Source organism: Adiantum capillus-veneris, chromosome 21 (genome assembly GCF_014529385.1).
Source record: "Adiantum capillus-veneris isolate H3 chromosome 21, ASM1452938v2, whole genome shotgun sequence".
Taxonomy (NCBI): Eukaryota; Viridiplantae; Streptophyta; class Polypodiopsida; order Polypodiales; family Pteridaceae; genus Adiantum; species Adiantum capillus-veneris.
The window spans coordinates 58192432-58218397 of NC_140951.1; positions in this window are offsets into that span (position 1 = coordinate 58192432).

Consider the following 25966-nt stretch of genomic DNA (forward strand, 5'->3'; position numbering starts at 1 on the left):
GATGGATTTTTGATGCACCTACTTCCCAATTCTTAATCTAAATGGCCAAGTGGTGGATCTAGGATCTACTCATCCCGCAAACATTATGTAAAATTACAAGTGTTATGATGGCGAAGTGTTCATTGCACCTAACTTTAAGGCATGGTTAGAATGGCCAAGTCGTGGATCAGGGAGACACCAACAATTGGATCAACATTTCAAGTGTTCATTATAATGGACACGTGGTAGATCTTTGAAGCACCTACTTCTGGGTTCTAGGCTAAATGTCCAAGTGGTGGATCGAGGATCTACTCATCCCACAATTGTGTAAAATTACAAGTGTTATCATGGCAAAGTGTTGAATGCATGTAACTTTATGACATGGCTAGAATGGCCAAGTGCTGGATCTAGGAGACACCAACAGTTGGATCCACATTTCAAGCCTTCGTTATAATGGCCAATTGGTTTATCTTTGATGTACGTACCTCCCAATGCTTAGTCTAAGTGGCCAAGTGGTGGATCTAAGATCTACTCATGCCACAAACATTGTGTAAAATTACAAGTGTTATGATGGCCAAGTGCTGAATGCACCTAACTTTAAGACATGGTTAGAATGGCCAAGTGGTGGATCTAGGTGACATTAACCATTGTATCTTCTATTCAAGTCTTTGTTATAATGGCCAAGTGGTAGATCTTTGGTGCACCTACTTCCCAATTCTTAGCCTAAATGGCCAAGTGGTGGATCTAGGATCTACTCATCCCAGAAACATTGTGTAAAATTACAAGTGTTATACTATGGCCAAGTGTTGCATGCACCTAACTTTAAGAAATTGTTAGAATGGCCAAATGGTGGATCTAGGAGACACCAATAGTTGGATCCACAATTCAAGCCTTTGTTATAATGGCCAAGTGGTGGATCTTTGATGCACCTACTTCCCAATTCTTAGTTGAAATGACCAAATGGTGGACATAGTATCTACTCATCCCACAAACATTGTGTAAAATTACAAGTGTTATGATGGCCAAGTGTTGAATGCACCTAGCTTTAAGACATGGTTAGAATGGCCAAGTGGTGGATCTATGAGATACCAACAATTGGATCCACAATTCAAACCTTTGTAATAATGGCCAAGTGGTGGATCTTTGATGCACCTACTTCGCAATTCTAAGTCTCAATGACCAAGTGGTGGACTAGGATCTACTCATCCCACAACCATTTTGTAAAATTACAGGTGTTATGATGGCCAAGTGTTGAATGCACCTTCCTTTAAGACATTGCTAGAATGGCCAAGTGGTGGATCTTGGAGACACCAATAATTGGATCTATAATTCAATCCTTCGTTATAATGGCCAAGTTGTGGATCTTTGATTTATCTTATTCCCAATTCTTAGTCTAAATGTCCAAGTGGTGGATCTAGAATATACTCATCTCACAATAACTGTGTAAAATTACAAGTGTTATGATGGCCAAGTGTTCATTGCACCTAGCTTTAAGACATGGTTAGAATAGCCAAGTGGTCAATCTAGGAGACACCAATAGGATCCAAAATTCAAGCCTTTGTTTTAATGGCCTAGTGGTGGATCTTTGATGCACTAAATTCCTAGTTCTTAGTTTAAATAGCCAAGTGGTGGATCTAAGTTCTACTGATCCCACAAACATTGTGGAAAATTACAAACTCTATGATGGCCATGTGTTGATTGTACCTCACTTTAAGGCATGGTTAGAATGGCCAAGTAGTGAATTTACGAACACAATCAATTGGATCCACAATTTAATACTTTGTTATAATGGCCAAGTGGTGGATCTTTGATGTACTAATTCCCAATTGTTAGTCTAAATGGCCAAGTGGTGGATTTAGGATCTATTCATCCCACCAACATTGTGTAAAATTATAAGTATTGTGATGGCCAAGTGTTGAATGCACCTAACTTTAAGACATGGTTAGAATGGACAGGTGGTGGATCTAGGAGACACCAACAATTGGATCCACATTTCAAGTCTTTGTTATAATGTCGAGTGGTGGATCTTTGATGTATCAAATTTCCAATTCTTCGTCTAAATGACCAAGTGGTGGATATAGGATTTACTCATTCCACAAACATTGTGTAAAATTACAAGTATTATGATGGACAAGTGCTGAATGCACCTAACTTTAAAACATGGTTAAAATGGCCAGGTAGTGGATCTAGAAATTGATCCACAATTCAAGTCTTTGTTATAATGGCCAAGTGGTGGAACTTTGATGCACCTAACCTCAATCATTAGTTTGAATGGCCAAGTGGTGGATCTAGGATCTACTCATCCCACAAACATTGTGTAAAATTACAAGTGTTATGATGGCCATGTGTTGAATGCACCTGACTTAAAGATATCGTTAGACTGGCCAAGTGATGGACCTAGGATCTACTCATCCCATAAACATTGTGTAAAATTACAAGTGTTATGATGGCCAAGTGTTGAATGCACGTAGCTTTAAGACATGGTTAGAATGGCCTAGTGGTGGATCTAGTAGACACCAACAATTGGATCCACAATTCAAGCCTTTGTAATAATGGCCAAGTGGTGGATGTTTGATGCACCTACTTTATAATTCTGAGTCTCAATGACCAAGTGGTGAATCTAAGATCTACTCATCCCACAACCATTCTATAAAATTACAAGTTGTATGATGGCCAAGTGCTGAATGTGCCTTCCTTTAAGACATTGCTAGAATGGCCAAGTGGTGGATCTAAGATCTACTCATCCCACAACCATTCTATAAAATTACAAGTGTTATGATGGCCAAGCTGAATGTGCGTTCCTTTAAGACATTGCTAGAATGGCCAAGTGGTGGATCTAAGTGACACCAATAGTTGGGTCTACAATTCAAGCCTTCATTATAATGCAAAGGTGGTGGATATTTGATTTATCTTATTCCCAATTCTTACTCTAAATGTCCAAGTGGTGGATCTAGGACCTACTCATCCGACAAAAATTATCTAAAATTACAAGTGCTATGATGGCCATGTGTTGACTGCACCTAACTTTAAGGCATGGTTAGAATGGCCAAGTGGTGGATCAAGGAGACACAATCAATTGGATCCACAAGTTAATCCTTTGCTATAATGGCTAAGTGGTGGATCTTTGATGTACTACTTCCCAATTGTTAGTATAAATGGCGAAGTGGTGGATTTAGGATCTATTCATGCCACCAACATTGTGTAAAATTATAATTATTAAGATGGCCAAGTGGTGAATGCACCTAACTTAAAGACATGGTTAGAATGGACAAGTGCTGGATCTAGGAGACCCCAGCAATTAGATCCACATTTCAAGGCTTCGTTATAATGGCTAGTGGTGGATCTTTGATGTATCTAATCCTAATTCTTAGTCTAAATGACCAAGTGGTGGATATAGGATTTACTCATCCCACAAACATTGTGTAAAATTACAAATATTATGAAGGCCAAGTGTTGAATGCACCTAGCTTTATAACATGGTTATAATGGCCAAGTGGTGGATGTAGGAGACACCAACAATGGGATCCACAATTCAAGAATTTGTTATAATGGCCAAGTGGTGGATCTCTGATGCACCTACTTCTGAGTTATTAGTGTGAATGGCCAAGTGGTGGATCTAGGATCTACTCATTCCACAAACATTGTATAAAATTAAAAGAGTTAATGGCCATGTTGTGAATGCACCTAACTTTATTACATGGTTAGAATAGCCAAGTGGTGGATCTAGGTGACATTAACGATTGTATCTAGTATTCAAGCCTTCGTTACAATGGCCAAGTGGTAGATCTTTGATGCACCTACTTCCCAATTCTTAGCCTAAATGGCCAAGTGGTGGATCTAGGATCTACTCATCCCAGAAACATTGTGTAAAATTACAAGTGTTATGATGGCCAAGTGCTGAATGTACCTGACTTTAATACATCCTTAGAATGGCCATGTGGTAGATCTAGGGGACACCAATAATTGGATCCACATTTCAAGAATTCGTTATAATGGTCAAGTAGTGGATTTTTGATGCACCTACTTCCCAGATATTAGTCTAAATGGACAAGTGTGGGATTTAGGATCTATTCATTTCATAAACATTGTGTAAAATTACAAGTGTTATGATGGCCAAGTGTTGAATGCATCTAACTTTAAAACATGGTTAGAATGGCCAAGTGGTGGATATATGAGACACCAACAATCGGATCCACAATTCAAGCCTTTGTAATAATGGCCATGTGGTGGATCTTTGATGCACCTACTTCCCAATTCTGAGTCTAAATGACCAAGTGGTGGATCTAGGATCTACTCATCCCACAAACATTGTGTAAAATTACAAGCGTGATGATGGCCAAGTGTTGAATGCACCTACATTAAAGACATTGCGAGAATAGCCAAGTGGTGGATCTTGGAGATATCAACAACTGGATCTACAAGTCAAGCCTTCATTATAATGGCCAAGTGGTGGATCTTTGATGTATCGAATTCCCAATTCTTAATCTAAATGGCCAAGTGGTGGATCTAGGATCTTCTCATCCCACAAACATTGTGTAAAATTACAAGTGTTATCATGGCCAAGTGTTCATTGCACCTAACTTTAAGACATGGTTAAGATGCCCAAGTGGTGGATCTAGGAGACACCAACAATTGGATTCACAATTCAATACTTTGTTATAATGGCCAAGTGGTGGGTCTTTGATACACCTACTTCACAGTTCTTAGTCTAAATGGCCAAATGGTGGATCTATGATCTACTCATCCCACAAACATTGTGTAAAATTACAAGTGTTATGATGACAACGTGTTGGATGCACAAAACTTTATGATATGGTTAGAATGGCCAAGTGGTGGATCTAGGAGACACAATCAATTGGGATCCACAATTTAATCCTTTGTTATAATGGCCAAGTGGTGGATCTTTGATGTACTACTTCCCAATTGTTAGTCTAAATGACCAAGTGGTGGATTTAGGATCTATTCATCCCACCAACATTGTGTAAAATTACAGGTATTATGATGAACAAGTATTGAATGCACCTAAGTTTAAGACATGGTTGGAATGGCCAAGTAGTGGATTTAGGAATCACTAGAAATTGGATCCTCATTTCAAGGCTTCGTTATAATGGCCAATTGGTGGATCTTTGATGTATCTAACTCCAAATTCTTAGTCTGAATGGGCAAGTGGTGGATCTAGGATCTATTCATCCAACAAACATTGTGTAAAATTACAAGTGTTATGATGGCCATGTTTTGAATGCACTTTAGTTTAATACATGGTTAGAATTTCCAAGTGGTGGATTTAGGAGACACAATCAGTTGGATACACAATTCAATCCTTTGTTATAATGGCCAAGTGGTAGATCTTTGATGAACTAATTCCCAATTGTTATTCTAAATGGCCAAGTGGTAGATTTAGCATCTACTCATCTCACAAACATTGTGTAAAATTACAAGCGTTATGATGGCCAAGTGCTTAATCCACGTAACTTTAAGAGCATGGTTAGAATGGCCAAGTGGTGGCTCTAGGAGACACCATAAATTTTGCTCCATAATTCAAGCCTTTGTTATAATGGCCAAGTGGTGGATCTTTGATGCACCTACTTCCCAATTCTTAGTCTAAATGGCCAAGTGATGGATCTAGGATCTACTTATCCCACAAGCATTGTGTAAAATCACATGTGTTATGATGGCCAAGTGTTGAATCCACCTAACTTAAGGAATGGTTAAAATGGCCAAGTGGTGGATCTAGGAGACACCAACAATTGGATCCACAATTCAAGCCTTTGTTAGAAAGGCCAAGTGGTGGATCTTTGATGCACCTACTTCTCAATTCTTACTTTAAATGGCAAAGTTGTGGATCAAGGATCTACTCATCCCACAAACATTGTATAAAATTACGAGTGTTATGATGGCCAAGTGCTGAATGCACCTAACTTTAAGACATGGTTAGAATGGCCAAGTGGTGGATTTGGGTGACACCAACAATTGTATCCACAATTCAAGCCTTTGTTATAATGGCCAAGTGGTGGATCTTTGATGCACCTACTTCCCAATTCTTAATCTAAATTTCCAAGTGGAGGATCTATGATCTACTAATCTCACAAACATTGTGTAAAATTGCAAGTGTTATGATGGCCATGTGTTGAATGCACATGGTTAGAATGGCCAAGTGGTGGATCTAGAATACACTATCAATTGCATCCACAATTCAATCCTTTGTCATAATGGCCAAGTGGTGGATATTTGATGCACTAATTCCCAATTGTTACTCTAAATGGCCAAGTGGTTAATTTAGGATCTACTCATCCCACAAACATTGTGTAAAATTACAAGTGTTATGATGGCCAAGTGCTGAATGCACCTAACTTTAACACATGGTTAGAATGGCCAAGACGTGGATCTAGGAGACACCAACAATTGTATCCACATTACAAGCGTTCATTCTAATTGCCAAGTGGTGGATCTTTGATGATGAATGCACTTAGCTCTATACATGGATATAATGGCAAAGTGGTGGATCTAAGAGACACCAAAATTGGATCTCCAATTCAAGCCTTTGTTATAATAGGAAAGTGGTGGATATTTGATGGACCTACTTTCCAATTCTTAGTCTAAATGGCTAAGTGCTGGATCTAGGATCTACTTATCCCACAAACATTGTTTAAAATTATAAGTGTTATGATGGCCAAGTGCTAAATTCACCTAACTTTAAGTCATGGCTAGAATGGCCAATTTGGTGGATCTAGGAGACACCAGTAGTTGGATCCACAATTAAAGACTTTGTTATAATGGCCAAGTGGTGGATTTTTGATGCACCTACTTCCCAATTCTTAGTCTAAATGGCCAAGTGGTGGATCTGGGACCAACTTGAAGGAGTACGAGCGGAAGTGCGACGCGAGAGAGAGTGCGAGAACAAGAGCACGACGATATGGTGAACTCGCTCTACTGTAATGTGTAGAGCATAGTGAGTTCTTATTAGGTTTTTACAAAAGAATATGTGTACATACTTGGCGGCCCGCCCACCTACCTGGGCGACCACATTGGGCTTTATACCCCAACAACCTCCCACTTAAAGTCCAATGTGGTACTTTAAGTGTGAGAGAAGCTACTATACAAGCTAATATACAAGAGATGTAGAGAAGTGATGTACTAACCTACACCTAACTGCTTGCGAAAATGCGCAAAGCTCTCTGAGGGAAGTCCTTTTGTAAGTAGATCAGCAGGATTTTCTGTGGTGTGAACTTTGACAAGCTGAAGTTGCTTATCCTCGAGCATTTCCCTGATGAAATGATACTTCACATCCACATGCTTTGTCTTTGAGTGATAAACTGGATTGCGAGCCAATTGTATAGCACTTTGACTATCACAATATAACACAGGCATCTCTTCTTTGATTCCCAAATCTGTTACTAGTTGATTAAGCCAAATTGATTCTTTGCATGCCTCTGATGCTGCAACATATTCAGCCTCTGTAGTAGACTGAGTAACACAATCTTGTAATCTAGAATGCCATGATACTGCTCCACCAGCCAATGTAAAGACATACCCTGATGTAGACCTGCGGTTGTCTAAGTCACCTACATAATCTGAGTCTGTAAAACCCTTTACACTTAGCTCATGACTCCCATAGCATATACGCATACTCTTTGTAGCTTTCAGGTATCTCAATATTCCTTTCACTGCCTCCCAATGTTTCTTGCTTGGGTTTGACATGTATCGACTTACTACTCCCACTGCAAATGCAATGTCTGGGCGACTAGCAATCATTGCATACATTAAACTACCCACTGCAGACGCATATGGAATCTTATCCATTTCAGCCTGTTCTTGCTCAGACACAGGACAATCTTGTTTGCTAAGTTTTACATATGGTGGCAATGGAACACTCAATGCCTTTCCCTTCTCCATGTTGAAAGGTTGCAAAACCTTGTCAATATACTCTGTTTGAGATAACCAAATCAACTTCTTTGATCTGTCTCTCTCAATGCGCATACCAAGTATATGACTTGCCTCACCCATGTCTTTCATGTCAAACGATTTTGCCATCTTTGACTTCAAAGCTGAAATTTCTTTCAAGTGCTTGCTAGCAATCAACATGTCATCCACATACAAAATAAGGATCAACCCACTGCCGTCCTTAGCCTTCTTTGTATATAGACAGTGATCTAACTCACTACGTTTGTAGCCTTGAGAAAACATAAACTTGTGGAACTTATGGTACCATGCCCTTGGTGATTGTTTTAAGCCATAAAGACTCTTTAACAACTGGCATACAAAATCTTCCTTGCCTTTGTCACCAAACCCTTCTGGCTGCTGCATGTAAATTTCCACATCCAAATCAACATGCAAGAACGCTTTCTTGACATCCATTGGGTGCAACACCAAATCTAATATGGCAACCAATGCAAGAAAGCATCTCAATGTAGTCATCTTAACCACCGGAGAGAAGACTTCATCAAAGTCAATGCCTTGTTCTTGCTTAAATCCCTTGGCAACAAGCCTTACTTTGTACTTTGGCTGACTATCATGAGCGGTGATCTTATACCTGTAAACCCATTTACAAGGTAGAGCCTTTTTTCCCTGTGCTAATTTAACTAGTGAGGCGGTCTGGGGCGGGCAACAAGAAGAGTGGCCTCCAAGCACTCTTCTAGGCTCCCATGCTGCTCAATTGGGTTGGGGTGGGAAAAAAACAATAAACACACACACAAACCCGCAACCTAACCCTACACAAATTTGGGGCACCACCTAGTTTTGGATGCGAACTAGGACGCGTAGAGAGAGAGAGAGAGAGAGAGAGAGAGAGAGAGAGAGAGAGAGTGCTCGGGCTGCTTTGAAACGTATCGGCAATGATCAAGCAAACACAACTATATATTTAAGAAAGAGAGAGAAAGGGGGAGGGGGTGCTTGTTGCATTAATACCTTCTTACAAATCTGTCATGACAAATCAAAGTGAGATTAGTATTTGTTCAACATAGCTTGCGTAAATTTCACCACAACACATCACAAGAAAAGCCACCCCACTTACTGTCTTAAGGCCAGGGGAGTCCTCTCCACCCTGTCGCCTTCTTACAGTATGTGGGATTTATGGCTAGATTGATGACAACACCAGAGACAAGCTATCAAGAACTTAACAAAAAACACCAAGACACTTACGCATCATTGTTGTCCATTACTTCACATTGGAAAGGAGACAAAGTATCCAAGCTTAGTCCAAATCCACCCTCCTTGATTCAGCAAATGTTGGGCTTACACTAGTAGGAGAAATGATAGATTTCCTACTCTCAATTGAATGATCACTCTCTCTCTTACAATGGCATAGAGTTCCCTTGCTAATCCCCTATTACAACACATGCACATGCATAAGACAATGAGCTTCCACTCAAGAGCTCCTTCTCGAGAGGTTGAGCTTGGCTTCTCAAGCTATAGCATAGTGCTCTTGCTTATGGCTCCCCCTTTTGTGCTAGCCACACCCTCCTTTTATAGAAATTTTGAAGGCTAGGGTTACTCCTCTAACCATGGTTGGGTTAGATTTTCAGCCATTTATCTAATTTCTTTTGCTTGGAATTATCAAGAAGTTGGTGGGGAAAGAGAGAGGAGAGAAATGGAGGTGATAGGACTTTTCATAGTGGGTTAGTGTTAGTAGAGTTAGTATTAATTTACAAATGCAATTGGATATTTACAATGGGAGTATCCATGTAGGATACAAATAAGGAAGAAAAACTCTTAAGAGGTAAGAAAAGGTGGATTTCTTACAAGGTTGATGCTCCAAGTGTCTTGAGTAGGGCCAATTTTGACGCTTGTTGACGGTCCACTAGCTTTGACGGTACATTTTTTCTCCACTCTTGACCTTCCTTGAGAGACAAGGTAATTGAAGCTGAGTAATCAACCGCCATGATGCTGTCTTTTAAGAGAAGAGGCTGAATTTTGTGGTTTTTTTGATAGATATGGGTAAATTGGAGGAGGAAAAATGAGACTAGGTGGTCAATTTTGGAATGGAATTCTGTGTGGGAGGTATGAGTTCACCATGGTTTCTCTTATTCTTCAAGGTTGAGGAGAAGGTGAGTAGGGTGCAGAGAGGAGTGGTGAGAGAGGTGGGGATGATGAGTGGAGAAGTGTGTGTGAAAGAGGAAAATGATAAAGTGGAAGAGAGAGTGTGGCTGCATAGCATGGGAAAACTGGGGTCCACTAATAAAATCATAGCTCACAGCTCGTAGCTCAAAAAAATATGAAAAAATTTGAGGCAAAAGTTCAGCCCACGAGCTACAACTTTTGTTTGTATCACCTTTTCAAATTCGGAGAGCAAGTGAACTTTAAAAATTTAGCAAAACCGACCGTTTGTTTCCACTGCACAAGGTCCTTGTGGGGTCCTTCTTTGGATGATTCTTTTGAATACCTCCAAGAGTGAGCCCTCCATAGTGCATGTATGCATGCCACCTACCCTTGACCTTATTTGGTAGGTCTATAATTGATGATATTGTTGAGATTATGATATAAGTGAATAGTACAACTAAGAAAATCAAATATTGAGGGGTCTAATAACTATGTACATGTCAAATATAAATAATATAAGTGGAAAAAAATATAAAGGGGTCAAAAGAAATCTCTCTCATTATGAGGCTACCATAAAAAGATAAATATTTTTGGTGTTCTAATTTTTTAGAAAAAAAACAAAATAGATGTAGGAAGGGAAAAATCACAATAGTGAAAAAATATACACATAAATAAAACTAGTTTTTTTGGATTTTTGTTGGGGTGGAGTTACACCAAATATAAGAGAAGCTTACATGAAAATATTTCTATATGGAATAAAGAGTATGAAAAATGGTAAGAAAAAATTGTGGTAATGGTGAGGCAATGTACAGAGCATAAATAACACACACCTAGGTAGAAATATTTAAATAAATACCAAAATAATTATGAAAAAATCTTTTATTTAGGCCCTATATACAAAGAAATATTTACATACGCATGGGCCATAATATACTTATTTTTTTTATTTTTTTTTGGCTCAACTAGCCCAATGCCTAGCTAATTGAGGGTTTTTTATTTCAGTAAGGAGATATGGGAAAAGTCTCGTGACTCACGCACGCCTATGTACAGTGAAATGGTAGGGATAGCCACAGTGTTTGGGTGATTTTGGTAGGGTGAGGTAACTCACTGTGGCAATTACAAAGAGCCGAAAAACGGCTATCATTAGCCCTCCCCCTAGATGGTGGTATATTCATGTACCATCATAGAGCATCTTTTCCAAAGAGAGTGCTTCAGAGTCCTTGACGAGATTTTTATTGTTTGGCCCCTCAGAATTTTGGCTAGAGTTACACTCATGCTTCATGTAACAATACTTATATGAGACAGTGGCCTTTTGACAGATCTTTGGTAGATCCTTTGGTAGAAAGCAACTCAAATAGGGCTTCAAGCGATACCCGTTTACTTTCCTGGAGTGCTCTTTACCATTCAAGTCCATAAGCTGATAGTAACTTGAATTGAAAGCCTTCTTGACTATGTATGGCCCTTGCCATCTTGTTTCAAATTTGGCATCAAAACGATTATCGAGTCGATTGTCATACCTTAGCACAAGATCTCCTTCATTGATGCCTTTGTCCTTCAGTTTCTTGTCAAGCTTCTCCTTTGTCTGTGTGGCTTTCTTCTTATAGCACTCGTATGCTGCTTCTCTTTTCCACTCAAGCTCAGCTAAGGTAAGAAGTCGATCCATCCATGCTTCTTGATCATCTTGTGCTGATCTGCCATGAAGTCGCATTGTTGGAATGTTTAGCTCAATTGGCTGTAAAGCCTCTTGACCATAGACCAAGTGAAATGGTGTGAACTCCGTAGCTTCCCTATATGTGGTTCGATACGCCCACAAGGCACCATCCAAGAAGTCATCCCACAACTTTGTCTTGTTTTTCACCATCTTTCTAATGATGCCTGCAATGACACCATTAGCTTTTTCTACCAAACCATTTGATTGGGGATAGTAGGGTGTACTGTGACGATGTAGAATGTGAAGTTCTTCACAGACTTCTGTGAGCAATCCCTTTCTAAACCCTGGACCATTATCAGAAACAATCTCCAAAGGTGTGCCAAATCTACAACAAATGTGAGTGTAGACGAATTTGCTCACTGTCTTCTCATTTACCTTTGCCACACTCTGTGCTTCCACCCACCTAGTCATATAGTCTACAGCCACTAGAATGTAGAGTTTACCATTTTTTGTCCTAGGCAGAGGACCCATAGCATCAATGCCCCACTTTTCAAAGGGTCCATTTGCAAGCACTATTTGCCTCGGGCCATGCACCAACCTTCTATTTCCATTTATCTGACAATTGTGACAGCTTTTACACCAATGTTGGACATCCACATGCAGACTTGGCCAAACATACCCCGCAAGCAAAATCTTCTTCACAGTTAATTCTTGGGCAAAATGACCACCACATGCTTCTTCATGCAAACCTTTTAGAATGGCTTGAATTTCCTCAATAGTTGGTACTCTTCTGCACACTTGATCCCTCCCTCTTTGATAGAGGGAGCCTTCTAGGAAGAGATATGCGCTTGCCTTCTTCATGAGTCTCCTCTTCTGAGGCTTCGTGAAGTCTTGTGGAAACTCGCCCTCCAAAATGTAGCTAATAATGGGAGTCAATGACTCCAATCCCTGGTATCTCGGTTGCTTGACAGTTGCTGCCACCATGATGACCTGAACTTCTTTCTCAACACATGTAACTACTTGTTGTGCAAGTAAATCGGCATCTTCATTCTGTTTCCTAGGAATATGATATAGTTGCACTTCTTCAAATTGATTAAACAATCTACGAATGGCATGAACTTGTTGCTAGCTGAACTTGGTAGATTAAACTTCTCTTTCATGACCACCTCTCCACTTGGGTTGAGCAACACTAGCCCTCCCCCTGCTTTTCCTGTGGCTCGACGAAAAGCTCCATCAAAGAACAAGGTAAAAGCATTAGGAATACTTTTTGGTGGTGGCAATGGTAGGGTCTTTACTTCAGGCACCTTAATCTCCTTTTCATGCACCCTATAAGTGAGAATCCCTGCCAATTGTGCACGCACACTATCTTCTACCTTGAAAGAGTATTGAAACTCTTGCAACTCCATAATCCACTTTGAGATCCTAGTACTAAGATTCATTTGAGATGACACCCAAGGGAACAAATTCTCTGCGGTGAGGATTACAAAAGGTTTTGGGAGCAAGTAGGATCTAAACTTCCTTATCGCAAACATGAGAGAAAGCATCATGAGTTCTGCCTCCGTGTAGCCTCTCTCTAAAGCATTCATGACCCTACTAGCAAAGTAGATGGGCCGCATCCTGGTACTATAGGGATCTTTTTGTAACAAAACTGCACCAATTGTTTCTTTCCCAGCACTAGAGCTAACAAAGAATGTGTACTCCCAACAAGGAGGCATGAGTGTTGGTAGCTCTGACAAAATGGCTTTAATGTTACAAAAGTACTCTTCAAGCTCATCAGACCATGCAAATTCTACTTGTTGTGTCAACTTTTGCAAAGGGTGAAGTAACTCCGAGGCTAAGTGAATGAAGCGTGACATATACTTCACCTTTTGAATGAATGAGATGACCTCCTTAAGACTCTTGGGTGATGGTAGCTCAATAAGAGCCTTTGCCTTAGAAGGATCCACTTCAATGCCTTTGTAAGAAACTTTATGACCAAGCAAGATTACTTCATCCTCACCTATATGGCACTTGTCGGGGTTGAGTTGACCTCCCATGTCGTAGAGCTTCTTTAAACCTTCTTCTACCCTTTGTAGATGCAATGATTTTGAGCTATAAATACAGAAATCATCAATGAACACCCTAATTGACTTTCCAAAGAATGCTTGAAACACCATATTCATGAAACGTTGGAATGTTGCAGGAGCATTTGTCAGACCAAATGGCATGACTCTAAAAGCATAACAACCCCAAGGAGTGATAAAGGTTGTTTTCAATTGATCCTCCAATGCAATCCCTATTTGAAAGTAACCTGAGTAACCATCGCACACAGTGTACTTCTCATGACCAGCTACCTCATTTAGTATCTCATCCTGGAATGGGAGGGGAAAGTGATCTCTCTTTGTTGCCTCATTGAGGGGACGGTAATCCACACACACCCTCCACTTGCCATTTTTCTTAGGAGTGACAACAACAGGAGAGACCCACTCTGAATTCTCCACTGGATAAATGAAACCTGCTGCTAGAAGCTTTCTTACCTCCTTGAGTAGAGCCTTCTCCTTAATGACTCCTAGCCTTCGTAGCTTTTGAGCCTTAGGTGTGGCCTCTGGCTTCAACTCAATCTTGTGTTGAACAACATCTACTCCACGCACATCGGTGTAGTCTTTAGCAAAAAGCCTCGGAAATTTCCTTAGCACACATTTGAACTCCTCTCTTTCATCCTTTGTAAGTGTTGTAGACAACATACCTTCTAACATTCCTTCATCTTCCTCCTTTTGGTTCTCTTGGGAACCTACCTCTTCCAAACCTCGACAAGAGGTCTCTTGGTTGCTTGGCTTAAACCTTACCCCCATGACTTCGATGGAAGACTCCTCTTCAGTAATGCTGCTGCTACTTTCTTCTTCTGAAGTGCTATCGGTCCAACCTTCTTCCGTCTCACTTTGAGATGATTCTTCATGGAGCTCCTCTTGGCGTTGCTCCTTCATGTCAAAGACAACCTTCTTATGATTGTCATTCCTGCAAATTAATTTCCCACTCTCCCAATCCTGCAAAGCTCGCATTTTCATTAGCCATGGTCTTCCTAGGATAAATGGATAACCACTTCCCTTGGTCGACATAACATAAAAATCCACTGCCTTCTTAATGCCAAAGGCCTCCACAAAAACATTTTTACAAATGCCTATGCACCTAGCCTTGCTATTGTTTGCCATCTTGACTTTGATTTCAGGTGTCTCATGGATGTGCATGCCTAGTCTTTTCATGAGTCCCTCTGTCATGATGCAAATTTGTGCACCCCCATCCACTAGACCTTTCCTAACCAATCTTCCTTTGATGTAACAGTCTAGCACCGGTGTAATGTCCTCATTCATTTCAGCTTGTGCAATTTTTACAACAGGCACACTCTCTTTTACCTTTCTCCTAGTGCTAACTGCCCTTGTTAAATCCCTCCTTACTTGTGGACATAATGCAAGAAATTGAGGCCATGAAATATCAGGACCCTTACCTCTCATGTCTTCCAACAAGTTGTATGGAGCCATACCATGTCCAAGAGGGAAGTCTTGGAGGTTGATACGACGTCGAGTCCTCTTGGTTTCCTTGGTCTCCTTTGCCTTTTTGCCTTGTCCATGGTCACTCTGTGATGTGACTCCTTCTTTCTCTTTACCTTTCCCTCGGCCACGCTTAATGCCATTGGCTTCCATGTCAACCTCATTTGAATTTGTCACCTCTACCGCATGCACATTTGGATCTGGCAAAGGTGGAACTCCTTCTACCCCTTGTGGAGGTGGTCTTGGTCCATTTGGCCTTTGTAGAAGCCTTGGTTGTTGACCAGCTCCTTCTCCTGCATTCATCACTGGGTAATTCATGTTAGGTCTCCCTGGCTCTCCACGGGGCCAAGGACAATTATACATCCCATGTCCAGACTCTCCGCAATTCCAACATTGCAAGACTCTCCTAGGTCGTGGATCTCGCTCTTTAGACTTCTTTGCTTGTCCCTTTGGACCTACAGCTTGTGCAAGGTGAATTGACAGGCTACTTAAAGATTCATTTAACTTCTCAATTACTTCCGCCGTTACCTCAGGAAGCTCCCTAGATGTTGATGCTTGTGACTTACCTTTGGGTCTAAGACCTTCTATTGGAACCTCTCCCCTTAAGCACTTGAGTTTCCTATACTTCTCAGCAACCCTAGTTTCCGCTGCATCAAAAGTAGCAGGTGCACCCGCCTCAACTTTTACCTTAAGGTCAGGAAAGAGTCCGGCTATGAACCTCTCCTTCTTTAAAAATTCTGCACCATCACCAGGGTTAGCAACATTTCGTATCCATAGAGCCCAAAGACGTAGAAACTCTTGCTTGTACAAGTAGTAGTCATCTAAGTCTTTTTGCTTAAGAGAAACAATGTCTTGCCATAGTTTTTGAGTGTTTTGGGGATCAAAGAAGTATCTCTTAAAACGATTCAAAACTTCTGTGTAATTCCCCTTAACTTCCTCAGGCAAAGAGTCAAACCAAGTACTAGCATCTTTCCTAAGGACCACCTCAAACATTTCTACACGTTCTTGATCGGTTACTATCCTCTTTATACGACAAGACATCTTGAAATTTGCTAAAAATAATTCTGCATCCTCTCCAGGCTCTCCAAAGAAAAGAGGATATCCAGACATTTGGCATTGGCTCTCCATTATTATGAAAGATTACAACACGAGTTACAATAAGGGATACAATAGAGATTTAGAACCACTCGCCTGCAAATGAAGAAGTAAGAAAATACCACTCTAGGTTTTCTTCTTCAGCTATCCAAGCTTCAATGAGGTCTCGATTTGTTTGATCAAAACAAAAAGGTAGACTATTGATGAGCTCTAAGAAGGGTTCAAATTCTTCAAAGCTAAGGCGATAAACAGAAATCTCTAGAACTTCATTTTCTGGATCCAAAAGAGCAACCACGTCCCAAGTGATAAATTGCACTTGTTCTACAATTCCCAACGCACAAGCGGTTTGTATAAAAACTAGATCTTCATGCTCGTCGAAGGCCGTGAGAAAGTAGCAATTGACTAGGAGCTCCTTTCCTTCGAGTTCCACACAGTCGGAGTGAGGCAACCTTCTCACATTTTCGGTGAGACTCCAATCCCTGGTATCTCGGTTGCTTGACAGTTGCTGCCACCATGATGACTTGCACTTCTTTCTCAACACATGTAACTACTTGCTGTGCAAGTAAATCGGCATCTTCATTCTGTTTCCTAGGAATATGATATAGTTGCACTTCTTCAAATTGATTAAACAATCTACGAATGGCATGAACTTTTCTCCGTAAGCTTTCATTCTTGCATGCCCAAATACCTAAAATCTGTTTAACAATGAGAAGTGCATCTCCCTTTACCATGAGGCGTTGTATACCTTGGCCAATGCACATCTTCAAACCATGAAGTAGAGTGTCATATTCTGCTTCATTGTTGCTAGCTGAACTTGGTAGATTGAACTTCTCTTTCATGACCACCTCTCTACTTGGGTTGAGCAACACTAGCCCTCCCCCTGCTTTTCCTGTGGCTCGACGAAAAGCTCCATCAAAGAATAAGGTAAAAGCATTAGGAATACTTTTTGGTGGTGGCAATGGTAGGGTCTTTACTTCAGGCACCTTAATCTCCTTTTCATGCACCCTATAAGTGAGAATCCCTGCCAATTGTGCACGCACACTATCTTCTACCTTGAAAGAGTATTGAAACTCTTGCAACTCCATAATCCACTTTGAGATCCTAGTATTAAGATTCATTTGAGATGACACCCAAGGGAAAAAATTCTCTGCGGTGAGGATTACAAAAGGTTTTGGGAGCAAGTAGGATCTAAACTTCCTTATCGCAAACATGAGAGAAAGCATCATGAGTTCTGCCTCCGTGTAGCCTCTCTCTAAAGCATTCATGACCCTACTAGCAAAGTAGATGGGCCGCATCCTGGTACTATAGGGATCTTGTTGTACAAAACTGCACCAATTGTTTCTTTCCCAACACTAGAGCTAACAAAGAATGTGTACTCCCAACAAGGAGGCAGAGTTTTCCCTGTAAACTGACCTCTGAACCAATATCAACCTGTCAAATGAACCAAGAAAGCTTCAGATTCTCCAAAAATTTTGGCAAAGTCTCCTTTGTAAAATGGCTCTGGTGTACTCAAAAATAGACCAAAAAACAGCTCAAAAAACACTGTCTCTCTAACACTGTAAGCAGTGGGTAAACCTGTCCTGCACCTGTACTGTCTCTCACTGCCTTGTCACTGTCCTGTAAGCATAGACTGCGACAATGCCTCTACGGCAGTAAAGCAAAGAAGCAATCCCAACTGTCTAACTCACAATCAATACATCCTAGCTACCTATCTAAGGGTGCTCGAGGGATCGCTCCAAGACCTGTATCACCGAAAGGATCTCAACATTCGAGAATCCCCCAGCTCAATAAAACCTCACTCGACCCTCAACAAAGGCTGCAGTAAATCTGACTGTACATAGACTTCCCACAAAGTCATACATCCACAAATTTCCCACTATATGCTATAACCGCTGCGGCAGTTCTTTGCTGCGTGACTCACAGCCAGCAAACCCTCAACAGACATACATCATCTCTGACAATACATCCCATGTGGAAGTACCTGCAATGTCAAGATGAAATCTAGAATATCAAGCAGCAAACACAAGCTACCTGATGAACTAGTGGATGTCGCCTACAATCTATGTAGATGCACCCGTGTCGTATGTGACACGCCTCCAAGAACTGTGAGCCGTCCTTTGATGTGTAGACAGTCACAAATCAGCACTCTGGGAGTGCCAATATCCTCAACACCTGCAGTCGTAGGCCAAAACCCCAAATTTGCAGAGACGGATCTGCACCCGCCGAGACCACGTAGTCGAAAATGGCCTGTGCAGAACTTTGTCGAAGCCGAACGGTGGCTGAGATGACCTCAGAATGAAATTCTGAGAACACCGATTCTTTCGGGTCTCCCCCACAGGATTTGGGGCCGTGTCTTCGCCTGTCAAATCTCACTCCAATCTGAGCAGGTGACTCTGGCTACCTACAAATTTTGCCCCTAGCCTCGATGTGAGCTCTGATACCAGTTGAAGGAGTACAAGCAGAAGTGCGACGCGAGAGAGAGTGCCAGAAGAAGAGCACGACGATATGGTGAACTCGCTCTACTGTAATGTGTAGAGCATAGTGAGTTCTTATTAGGTTTTTACAATATGTATACATACCTGGCGGCCCGCCCACTTACCTGGGCAACCACATTGGGCTTTATACCCCAACACAACTCATCCCATAAACATTGTGTAAAATTACAAGTGTTATGATGGCCAATTGCACCTAGCTGTAGGACATGGTTAGAATGGCCAATTGGTGGATCTACGGTCTATACCCACCTCTACGAATACTTGGTTAGAATGGCCAAATGGTGGATCTATGGTCAATCTTTCCTATAAAAACTATTTAAAATTCATAGATGGTGGACGTAGGGAAAACCAACCATTGCATCCACCTTGCAAAAGTTGGTTGGAATGGCCAAGTGGTGGATCTTGGATGCACCAACCTTCCAAAAATTGACTAGAATGACCAAATAGTGAATTTAGTATCTACCTAGCCGACATACTTTATTTGAAGATCGAATGTGTTGGATCTAGATACACCAACAATTGTACCCACCTTTCAAAGACTTGCTTGGAATGGCCAACTGGTGGATCTTTAATGCACCCACAAGGCTTGGTTAGAATGGACAAGTGGTGGATCTAAGATGGATACAATCTTGAAAATGTATTTCAAATGGTTTATTTTGAGGGATTCAAGATAACCTACCTTGAGAAAATTATTCTAGATGACTTATGGTATCTGGGATACACCTATTTTGGCTATCAAATGTCTAAATTGGATAAATATTTGAGTTTAGAATCTAAAAGTCTTGAAGAGTGTAATTAAAATGTTTTAAAGAATGAGGATGCAAGAGAGCTACACAAGGCAAGCACAAAGCACACAGATATGGAAAGCTTCTTCTTCTTTTTCGCTCAGAAAAGAGAGTACAAAATGACTAAGTGCTAAAGCTGAAAAGTAGCACATATGTACATGCGGTCACTAAGTGTGACCTCGCTAGAAGCGTACTAAGCTAGCACTATAAGTGTAGTCCAGCTGTAGAATCACTGGCAGAGATCCTCCGTGTCGGTCACCTAACGCGCCACTGAAAAAATGCCGTAAGCGGCCAAGACCCGTAGTGGATGCCAGCTCAAGATGTAGAGCTCGACATCTCAACACTCCCCCTCGAGCTCTGCATGTCGCAAAGTCCAAGCATAGTCCGGAAATGTCGAACCTTCTCAGCTCCGAGGGCCTTGGTAAAGATATCCACTATCTGCTCCTCTTTGCTGACGTAGACCAAGTCGATGTCGGCCGCCAACACTCGCTCTCAAACGTATTGGTAATGGACCTCTATGTGCTTGGTCCTAGCATGGAACACTGGGTTCCTAGCCAAGTGCATGCTGCTGAGGTTTTCACAATGGATGACAATCTACTGGTCCACCTGCACTCTTAAGTCCTCAAGGAATGTGAGTAGCCAAGCTACCTCGCACGCCGCAACTGTTGCACCTCTGTACTCGACCTCTATGCTCGATAAAGCAACCGTACGCTGATTTTTTCTTCTCCAAGTAACAACAACACTCTCAAAAGAGAACATGAAGCCACTCGTAGATCTCCTATCAAAAATGCTACCTGCCCAATCTGAATTTGTATACCCATACAATGCTAATGGCGCATCTGCTACATAGAACAATGCGTAGTCAAGAGTCCCTTGCACATACCGAAGTGTGCGTAGTACTCCATCCAAATGTGGCTTCCTCGAAAGCTGCATGAACTGACTCTCCAAGCCTACTGTGTAGCTCAAGTCTGGACTCGTGATAGTTAAGTAGATTAGACTACCCACAATCTTCCTATACATCTTGACATCCTCAACAACATCACCCTTCTCTGCACTCAGCTTTGCATTCACATCCAAGGGAATAGAAATTGGCTTAAAATCAGCCATACCATACTTTGACAACATGTCCAAAGCATAATCTCTCTGTGACAGCCATACACCCTCTGGAGTCCTGATCACCTCAATGCCAAGAAAGTAGCGCAACTCGCCCAAATCATTCATTTCAAACTCCTGTTTGAGAAGACCCTTCACATGGTGAATCTCCATAGCATTGTGACCCACAATAATAAGGTCATCTACATATATGGTAATGACCACAATCCCCATATCACTATCATGTACATAGAGTGAATGATCAGCATGAGCTCTCCTAAAACCAATACTGACAAGATATGTGGCAATCCTATCATACCATGCTCTAGAGCCCTGCTTCAAACCATACAAAGATTTGAGAAGCCTGCATACATAATCTGGGTAGCCTGGATCGACATAATCAGGTGGCTTATCTGTATACACTTCCTCTTGCAACTCACCATTCAAGAAGGCATTCTTTACATCCATTTGATGCATAATCCATCCTCTAGATGCAGCCACTGCTATGACAACTCTCACAATTGTCATCTTTGCCACTGGAGCAAAGGTCTCCTCATAGTTTATGCCATACGTCTGTGCATAACCCTTTGCGACCAGCTTTGCCTTGTGACACTCAATGTTACCATCAGCCTTATGCTTGGTTTTATATACCCATTTACAGCCAATAGATTTCTTGCCACTTGGCAATGGCACCAACTCCCATGTGTCGTTTGCTTCCAATGCAGCCATCTCTTCATTCATTGTATCATCCCAATGCACATTTCCAACTGCATCCTCAAAACATGTGGGCTCCACATCCTGTATCACCTTAGCCATGTAGGCTTGGTGATGCGCTAGATACCCATCATAAGTCAATTTCTAAACTGGATTTCTGACTCTGTTAGATCTGTGCGGTCCTAGGTCACTCCTTTGTCCTCTAGCATCTTCTTGTACTTTCCTTACACCAGGTGTCCTAACAGCAGCTGGAATTCCAAATTCCTCATCAAGACTTTGTTCAGAACCATCTGAATCCATGTCTATATGTGAAAAACATGATGATGCATCAGCCATAAAGGGAGGTTCATCAACCTTTTCCTTTCCTTTTCGTGATACATTCCCTGTACCTGCTGGTGGAGTAACCTGCGTATGTAGTCTACCATTCCATGGCTTCTCAATAGAGCCACGAGGAGAGGACTCTTGTGGTCCACTCAAAACCTGTGACTGTGGCCTCACATTTTGTACAACCACATCATCTTTTACATCAACCCCAATAGTGCCATGTGCATTACTGTACCAGCTGCTCATCTCATCAAAGACTACATCTCTGCTCACTCGTAATTCTCATGTAGTAGCATTGTAGCACCTATACCTCTTTTGTTCAAGGGAATATCCCACACGAATACATTTCTCTGCTTTAGGATCCAATTTCCTATGCAACTCATCTGGTACATGCACGTAAGCTATGCAGCCAAACACTTTCAAGTGTGCCAAATCAGGCTTTGTACCTGTAAACTTTTCCTCAGGTGTTACATCATGCACTGTAGCTGTAGGTTTCCTGTTCATAATGTACACAGCTATATTTACAGCTTCAGCCCAGAAATGATGAGGCATGTTCTTCTCAGTCATCAATGCACGTGCAACCTCTACAATGTGCCTATTTTTCCTTTCTGCTACCCCATTCTGCTGTGGAGTATATTTGCATGTAAACTGCCTGCGTATACCATGCATTCACAAAAAATTTGAAAAATCATTGGACAAGTACTCTCCCTCCATCTGACCTCAATGTCTTGATTTGCATATCTGTCTCCTTCTCAATCATGACTTTGAAGTCCTGAAAGTGACCAAACACTTCACTTTTGTTACGCATGAAGTAGACCCATACTTTCCTTGTATGGTCATCAATGAAAGAGACATAATACCTACAACCATGTATACTTGCAGTATCGGTTGGACCCCAAACATTTGTGTGCACCACCTCAAGTGGCTTTGTACATACATTGCGCTCATGTGAAAACGAGCCCTTTGACTGTTTTCCAAACTAGCATGCTGCACACACTTTATGCATACCATCCACCTTGAATTTGGGCAAACCTTTTACAATTTGTTTTGATTGCATGCTGCGCAATCTGTGCTCATTGACATGACCAATGCGTTTGTGCCAGATGTCAACATCAGCCACAACACTTGTGCCCTGTGCAAATAACGCAGCTTTTACCTCAGGCATGTCTACATTCAGCGTAAACATTCTGCCCACACATTTGCCCTTTGTGATCATCTTACAGCCATTATAGAAATCTTCTACATAACAACCATTCGGATTGAAGCGAACCTGCAGACCCTGCTCAACCATTTGTCTAGCAGAAACAAGATTCTTTGTAATGTTTGGGACACGACGTACATCTGCTAAGTACTTTGATTTCCCATTCTTTGTATTTAGAGGTATGTCCCCTACATGAGAAATGGGGTGAGATGTGTCATCTCCTGTCTGCACATAGCCTGATACATCTGGTTTGCACATATCTCTAAACCACTCTCCACAAGACGTCATGTGATTAGAGGCACCTGAATCCACATACCAAACATCATCTTTGGTGGAATTCTCTGTAGTCATTGTATTCATTACATGCTGCATAACAAACATGCGCTCGCTTCTGCTGTCATGTGCATCTCTGCTAGTAGATGCATAGTTGCCTTGTTCTCTCTTTCCAGTTTCTTTTCCCTTTGGACAGTCACGTGACATGTGACCTTTTTCACCATAAGTCCAACATTCTATGCTATCTGCAGTATGTTGCTGCCTGCTTGATCCTGCACCACGACCTCTTTGACTCCCCCTGCCTTGAGACTGGTTTCCCTTGCCACCTATATTGTTTTGATTTGATTGATCTTCTCAAAATTGGCCCTTGCAACCACTTGGGCCTCGACCACGACCTCTACCTCTGTTGGAGTTAGAATAGAAGGCCTGTTCAGACCTATTTTTTCCATGAGAAGAAGATGTGCCAAGACCAAGGTTCTTCTCCTCAAGAATAAGCATAGAAATCAAATCTTGGAACACGGGAATGTCGTCTCTTGTATTCATGGAAGACCTGAAATGTACATACTCATCTCCTAGACCATCCAAGCATGCACGGACAATGTCATCGTCTTCCACTGAGACTTTAATAGATCCAAGAGCCTCAATGATACTCTTGATCTTCAAGGCATAATCATTGATGGAGAGGTTGTTCCTCTTAACCTGATTTAGCTCCGACTTTAGTTGAAGCTTCCTAGCCTTGGTGTTCACCTCGAACACTCTGCCTAAGTTTTTCCATGCAATGGCGGGGGTTTCAGCATCCTGTAGATAGCCCATCATGCCATTTGTGATGCTCATAGAAATCCAATACATCACTTTGCTCTGGCCTTGTTTCCAATCCCTCAAAGCTTTTCTTTGCTCTGCCATAGCATTTGCCTCAGGAATCTCTGGTTCCTTTTCATTGTCTCCTTCTACATAGTCCCAATAACCTTTTCCTTTTAGGAAATTAGTTATTCTAAACTTCCATGCAGGGTAGTTATTTTTCTCGAGCTTCTCAGTGATAATCTGACTGAAACCGTCAAACATCTTGAAGCACTAGGACAAAATAGCTGCAATCTGCAAAACCTGCAAATCTGTCTAGCTTGCTATCGTGGTACCTGTAACACTTTCTATACTCAACGAGTGTCCACAATCAAGCGTACATACAACCATTGTACTTGTACAGTAAATCTCTTTATACTGCACTTTGGAGACCTGTTCAGAAACTTCAGGATCTGGTCGTGGATTGCGAACGAAGAGATTGTGATTCTCTTGCTCTCTTAGCCTCTCTTGCGTGCACCAGGCTCTGATACCATGTAAAGAATGAGGATGCAAGAGAGCTACACAAGGCAAGCACAAAGCACACAGAGATGGAAAGCTTCTTCTTATTCTTCGCTCAAAAAAGAGAGTACAAAATGACTAAGTGCTAAAGCTGAAAAGTAGCACACATGTACATGCGGTCACTAAGTGTGAACTCGCTAGAAGCGTACTAGGCTGGCACTATAAGTGTAGTCCATCTGTACAATCACTGGCAGAGATCCTCTATGTCGGCCACCTAACGCTCCAGTGAGTAAATGCCGTAAGCGGCCAAGACCCGTAGTGGATGCCAGCTCAAGATGTAGAGCTCGACATCTCAACAAATGTTATGTGTCAATTGAATTTTATACGCTTTCAAAGCGCTATTACATTCAATGTGTCATTATAGATTTTAACTAGTTATTTGTGTTTTCTTTGATTTCAAATAAAAAATGGTTCAAAAACGAAAAGTTGTGATGGTTCCTATTAATGTTGACTTTGCAAGTGATGATAAGAGAAAATGGTACTTAGACATTTATAGAGTACAAGGTGCACAATTTCATAAAGTGCATGTCTTTGTGGCTAGTGACAAATATGAGAATAGATTTGATGATCTAAGGCAGGTAGTCTCTGCAAGCGCTTCAACAATTGAAGGACATCCTGACATTGAGTGCATTAACATTGGGATACCTCGAAATACTGAGTACCAACTATTGGAAAATTCCTATGTCGTTGAAAAAATGATCAAAGACAAGGAAGAGACAATGTTTTCACAAGGTTGGGATGTTAATGAAGATTTATTTGATATCACTGCAGATAGGATACAAGATGCAACTATTATTACTTTAAAAGGCAAGCAAGTGCAAAATAAGAAATCAAATAAGAAGACCACAACCCAAAAGGCAAGGGGTGTTACAACAACTGGTGTTGCAGATGTAGATAAGGCCAAGGACACAAGAAACCAACCCTTAAATTAAGGTTTGTGGAGCCTGATCACTTAGAGAACGAGGTCCAAAAAGCAAAGAAGAGCTACAGAAGGCATGGAAAAGTATTCTTCATACTTTCCTTTCAAGTATAAGGAATATGAGATTCCCGTCACTAATTGTTTTCTTGTTTCTCATCATAATAATTGTCATCAGCTAAAGCCTAATCAAGTACAAAATTGTATGCTCTTCTTTGGAGCAAGTGCAAATCAGCCTTCATCATGTGCTTATCTAATTCCTGTAAAGGATTGTGGCCAAAAGTATGGAGTTCCAATGACACGTACTGAGGTAGAAGAAGAAAGACTTGTTGAATACAAGTTTTGGATCATTGATGGACAACACTCAATTTATGCAGCCAAGATGTTAAGATTTCAAGAAATGAAAAAGGATGGTGGCTCCGAGGATCTAATACAAGTAGCTTATGAGAAAAGAAAGGCCCGTATTGTTGTAGATTCATCGCCACAAGTTGCAATAGCCATATCAACCATAGAAAATGAGAAGGAC